Source organism: Sorex fumeus, unplaced genomic scaffold (assembly GCF_029834395.1).
Source record: "Sorex fumeus unplaced genomic scaffold, SorFum_2.1 ptg000037l, whole genome shotgun sequence".
NCBI lineage: Eukaryota > Metazoa > Chordata > Mammalia > Eulipotyphla > Soricidae > Sorex > Sorex fumeus.
Genome location: NW_026606094.1, coordinates 17964001 through 17970000, shown reverse-complemented (window position 1 = coordinate 17970000; position 6000 = coordinate 17964001). Strand labels below are relative to the sequence as shown.

At 32.7% G+C, this 6000-nt stretch overlaps 1 protein-coding gene across 7 annotated transcripts in view; it reads left to right on the top strand.

Moving 5' to 3' along the window:
- FOXP2 (forkhead box P2) overlaps positions 1–6000 on the top strand; it is a 568485-nt gene that overhangs the window by 70011 nt on the left and 492474 nt on the right. For all 7 annotated transcript variants that reach the window (XM_056118036.1, XM_056118034.1, XM_056118033.1 and 4 more), the window contains exon 2: positions 5611–5755. The gene's annotated coding sequence lies outside the window, so the exon portion shown is untranslated. The remainder of the gene's footprint in view (positions 1–5610; positions 5756–6000) is intronic.

Sequence of the window (6000 nt, the reverse complement as noted above, 5' to 3'; positions counted from 1 at the left end):
AAATAGTGGCAGTAAAAATTACTTCCTGAAATTGATGAACATAAAAGAAAAGTATTTATCATAACTTTCTGTCTTATGACTGTAGTTCTGAGTCTTGCTTATGCACTGTTTCTTGTCAGATGACTGTAGTCCTGAGCTTATGACTGTAGTTCAGAGCTTATGCACTATTTCTTGTCTTATGACTCAGTACTTCATAACAAAGCTAGGTTTTTGAGACACTAATAATTAAGGCATAATATTATATTCAGATTGTTTTTATTGAATGTGAGAGATCAAATATGCATACAAATGTGTCAGGGATTAAGTCTTGAAGAGTATGTACAATTTAAACAAATACAACTGAAAGATGAGAGTCATTCTACATGGAACATATGAGACTTTCATATTTGATCAAGGTAAACATGAAATGAGGAGTAAACCAGTGGACCAAAGTAAAGTTCAGAGTTTATCCTGATAAAAGCCTTTGGTTTTTTTTGTTTATTTGGTGAACATTAAGTAACCCCTCCTTCCACTAAACAGTAATTGAGGCACTCTAAGAAAAGGCGCCAGAGGTTTATCTGTTTGATTAGAAATCAAATTTATTTTATTTAACTATTAATATGTTCTACTGAACTTCCTGTTGGTTCAGTTGAGAAGATAACAAAATTATACATTTGGGGAACTATGTTATGACTATATTCTGCAAAAATTCATCAGAATAGAGATGTTTGAAGTTAATTTGGTCTTGTTGAGGGATGAAGGAGAAGAATTATGATGGATGAGGTGGATGGATTTTATATTGTCATTGGAGAAATAAAAGAAAGACCATCCTAATAATGGGTGAAGAAACATGATTTTAAAGATCATTAATGGACACATTGGTTCTTTTTTGGTTCATATATATACTTGAGGAGGTGGCTGGATCACCACCAGGGTTTACTCTTGGCTCAGTACTTGTGGGTAACTTCTGGCAGTACTAGATCAAACTGAAGTCAGTCATATGTAAGAAAACCTCCTTGTACTGTTTCATTAAACCCCTTCTTTCCTGTGCATTTAAAAAATGTCCATGAATAAATTAAAGATCTGGTACAATATTCTGAAGATTGTGTCATTATATATTTGAAGAAAGACCAGAAACAGAATATTCAAGTGAAGATGTTTAAGTGGCATAGGATAAAGAGAGAATGGAAGTTTATTTACAATCTGTTCTTTGTAATAAAATTAAACAGGAAGTACTTCTTAAAATCTAAATGCATAGTATCCTTAAATATTTGTATTGAATTTATTTTATTTTTGTTTCTGAATCTCATCTTCATGATAAGAAGGTGAGATTGTCAGGGGTTACTACTGATGGTGCTCAAGAGATTCTATGTTGTGCTGGGAATTGAACTGAGATCAACTGCATATTAGACAATTGACTTAATTGCTGTTTTATTTTTCTGACCATTTTTATTGATTTTTTTTTAGCCTTCAGACTAGGCTTTCTTAAAGAAACCATTTTTACAGTCACATTATTTTTTTGGATATAGAATAGTGATTCAGTTTAGCCTTGAGGGATAATCTGTGACCCTTACAGACCTTGTTGATACTGTTTTTTAGAAACAGATTTGTTATTAAGTCCTAAAAAATTGTACCTCTGGGACTAGACCAGTTGTACAGTGGGTAGGATGCTTGCCCGTAAGGCGGTTAACCTACATTTGATCCTTTATACTCCATATGGTTCCCTGGTCCTCACCTCAGGAGTGATCCCTGAGCACAGGATTGATCCCTCAGTGCAGAGCCAGGAGTAAACACTGACCACTGCTGGGTATGACCCCCTCCCCCCAACACACACAAAACACATTCACACACTTTGAATTCAATACCTTTGCTTCTGTTTATGTCTTTCGTCCTCCCTCCTCCCCATACAGTTTTTCAGCCTCTTACATTTTGTAAGACTTGTTTCAATAGTGCATGCCTACAGACCAAATACAGTTGTTTCCACATCTTTACTACCATACCAACTTATTTCTGTTTTGCTATTTTTCACTTTTATACTATTTCTTTTGAATATTTTGTGATTCCCTGGTACATTTTATGTTTGTCATTATTCTTTCCAGTAATGCTTTAAGATTTAGCCACCAGCTGCAAACAATTTTTATAAGTGAACTGTTTTGGGATTACTAATGAAATATCATAAACACATTGACATTATTGCCTGTTCTAGTGCGTTTGGGTTTTCCTTCTTTGCTTCTGTTAATTTTAAATTCTTTGCAGGACTTAACTGTCTCCACAAATTTTTGCTGTTCCCTTGTTGGGGAAAAATACTATTGGTTGATATTTCAAAAACCAAAAAACCCAAAACTTGACTCAAATAAAAGATGACAAAAGGCTAGGCAATGTTAAATATGGGTTAGAGAGAATATGACTATAAAAATGGGGAACCAGTTTTGTGAATATATATCTGATATATCTGGTAGATAGTCTATCTTACAGTTCAGGAAAAAACTGTGGAATCTATATACATAATACATGTATATATACACATATGTATCTGTATATGTGTATATATATCAGTATCACTTTCAGCAGGTGATGGTGTAAGAGATAGAGTTGAAGCAAAGAACAGAAAACAGGATAATCTATTGGGCAAACAGATATTGAGGAGGTACTTGTATGAGAAGAAACAGGCAGAGACTTTAAAAAAAAAGGTCTGTCTGAGGGGATTAATCAAGAATGGGCTGTTTCAGGCAAGTGCAGGTGGGAATTTTAAGAAGAGAAGCATGTATAGTAGTAAGCTTGTGAATTTGAAAAGTTAAGTAACCGAGATATCAGATGTCAAATTTGAATTTGTCAACTATGAGATGGTTCTATGTTGATCATAAAATACTGTTTCCAGCATTTGGGGATTTCTTAAATCCTTGATCGATTTGTGTTGATTTTTTTACTATTAAAAGAGTGAAATTTATAATCCCCCAAAATATTTGTCATGTTATAGCATTATGGAATACAAGAAAAAATGTTGATTATCAAATTGTAGATTCATGATAAATTGAGACCTAGGAGGAACATATACAAACTTGGATAATTCTGAGAAAAGGGGCTAACTGAAAATAAAGAAAATAAGGTTCTTAAATAAGTACATTTGTCAGGCAACCCAGAATTAAGTTTACATATTTTGTTAGTCACTGAGGATTTAATGATTATGGACTTTCTATGTACATACCAAATTCACTGACAAAAATTCTATTCATAGTTTTGATGACTTTACTGAATATATTACATGTTTATTAAAAAATTCTGGTACCCTGGTACACAAGTATTGCTTAATTTTTTTTTTTGAGGAGAGTCAGACCTAGTGATGTTCGAGGGCTACTCCTGGCTCTGTACTGAGGGGTCACTCCTACTTTTGTTCACATTCAGGTAGTCATAAGTGGTGACAGGACTCAGGCAGGAGTCAGCCTCATGTAAGGCAAGCACATTAACTCCTGTACTATCTTTCTGCTCATTTTATTAAATTATTTTGAGTTGAGATTATAGAGCATATGAACCTTCCAAAGTAAAATTTTATTTTTGTAAAACTAGCAAGTTTTACAAAATATAAGTTCAGATTATGAGGGATAACTAATTGTAAGTGAACTTTTCTGCTATCTAAAGTATATTCTATGTATGTACATATACATACATCCACACATTTTATATATATATAAATAAAGAGAAGAGAAAGATATCAATTCCTTGTCACAAAGAGATACATTTTCATATCTATAATGCAATTTTAGCCATAGTCAGCCTATATTCTGTGAAGGGCCTGGCACATTTCTCTGACACATCTGGCAGATATAAATGGCATTAATTAGCATAGGTATTGCTATAAATGACATGTCATTCTGGGACAACAAAAAGTATTTGTTACTGATGTCAATCATTCATCCTCTGTCAGTTTAAAGCTTTCCCTAAAGAAAAGTGCATTGATCTTCACTGACCAAAAATACAGAAATACTGTCATCTTCTAGAAACTAATGTAGAACTACCTGAGTTTGAAAAGTCGTATGAAAATATATTCATGCAGAAATTTTATGTTGATATTTTAAATAATACTGTTAAAAATTTTCTCTAGATTTGTTGACGCAGGAAAAATAATATGATAGTTTTATGTTTTCACAATCTATTCTTGAGTGGTTTTTATTCTTCAGTCTCTTATATATTGGGTAGTCAAATTTGCTTCTTGTTCCAAATGGAACAAGAAATTATTTTGAGGTATGTAGTAAATGAAAGAAAGTATCTCTCCATAGTTAACAGAAATGGGTCACACTGTGATCAACTTGTGATCAGATCTGTAGTTGAAAAAGATGTATTCTGCCCACATGCTTACTAGGTTTTGTATTTATGCTGATATTGCTGTGATTGGCATCCTTATATTTTTTCTACATAATATATTTTTCATTAATGGGAAGAATGATTGTTTTTAAGTAGAAACTACTTTCACAGAACAAACATATACATTTTCAAAAGATATTTTCATCTTTAATATTTCCACTTCAGTAATCTCACCAAATGCTCCCGTACATTCAGATGTATTACTGGCATTGTGAATGACTTTAAGGTGTGGCAGAAGGTGTGATTCTTGATAGGATACAAGTTGAGGTCATTTATCATAATACTTTATTTTAATGAGGCAGAAAAAATCCATTATTAGAAACCTACAATTTAATAGAAAATTGTACAATAGAATTAATTTCTAGTGGCTGGGGGATATGGCTCATCGACAGAGTATTTGATTGGCATGTGTGAAGCCTTAATTTCAACTCCTGGCATACGCACCACAGGGTTATCCCCAAAGCCCTGGCTTGGGATTATACTGAAAGTGAACCTTAGCTGAGAGTAGCTTCCAAATATAAAACTTAATTCTCTTAAAATTATGAGTACATGTCACATTTTTTGGTGTGTTCTTGTAAAAGTAGGATGCGTGAATTGTACTCTTATAAATTTGTTAGAGAATTGTCATGTGATCAGATTTAAAGTATATACCCTCACTATGTACCCTGACTTGATCAACATGTCTGGCTTGCATTTTCCCAAACTCTATACCATCTTGAAAACTCCTGTTCAGATGTCTTGCCCTTTACAGATGTACTGCTATCTGTTTCTGGTGTGCTTCATGCACTTGAAAACATCTTGCTTTATAATTCCAGTACAACGTAAAAAAAAAAAAGGTTTTCCTTTACTCTCTTCTAATCATCCTGTAATTCTTTAGCCCTAAGACATTAAAATGAATGAGTGAAAATATTTGATACCTAATCGTTTCTGCCAGTTCATTCAAACTCGAGGATTTGCAAAATTATGTTAAAGTCTTTTTAAAAATACATTTGAGTGGGCTTTTGTAGTCATTTGGATTTTGAATATTAATTTTCTCTTGCTATGCTTCTTAGCCATAAAAATGAAAATGAAGATAGATGTGGGCTTCTTTTAGTGGTGTTAATTTAAAGTACTTGATTTATTTATTATTATATTCAACAATGGCAATTCTTATTTTTTCTGTTCAGTTCAGATTGAACAGAAAATAATTAGACCTCCCCCCACCCCCAGCTCAGTAAAAAAAAAGTTTGATGCATTTTGTAATAATTGATTAAAAGTATAATTTCCCCCTAGATCAAACAAATAATAGACGTCTGTTGAAGCTTTGTCCTGACCTATTCTGGAAATAGAAGAATACTGTGGAGAAAAGAGCATTGTAAGCACGAAGAATAAAACTCCTCAGCCCTGGGAGAGAAAATTAAAGTCTAACCTTCCAAATGTAAGTCATCTTTCTGTATTCTGCATTTCTCACCTCTTCAGATTCTGGGCTACTCAGGTATTAGAAAAATATGTAATCATTATAATTTGTATATTTTTTTTACAAAATATACATTAATGTATTGATAACTTTCAAATTTCTGTTTGTGTTAGCATTTCCTAATTGACAACATAAGGTTATGAATTCTAACAATAATGCAGAGAGAATTATTTGAAACTTATTTTTAGGGGCATAAAATTTTTTTG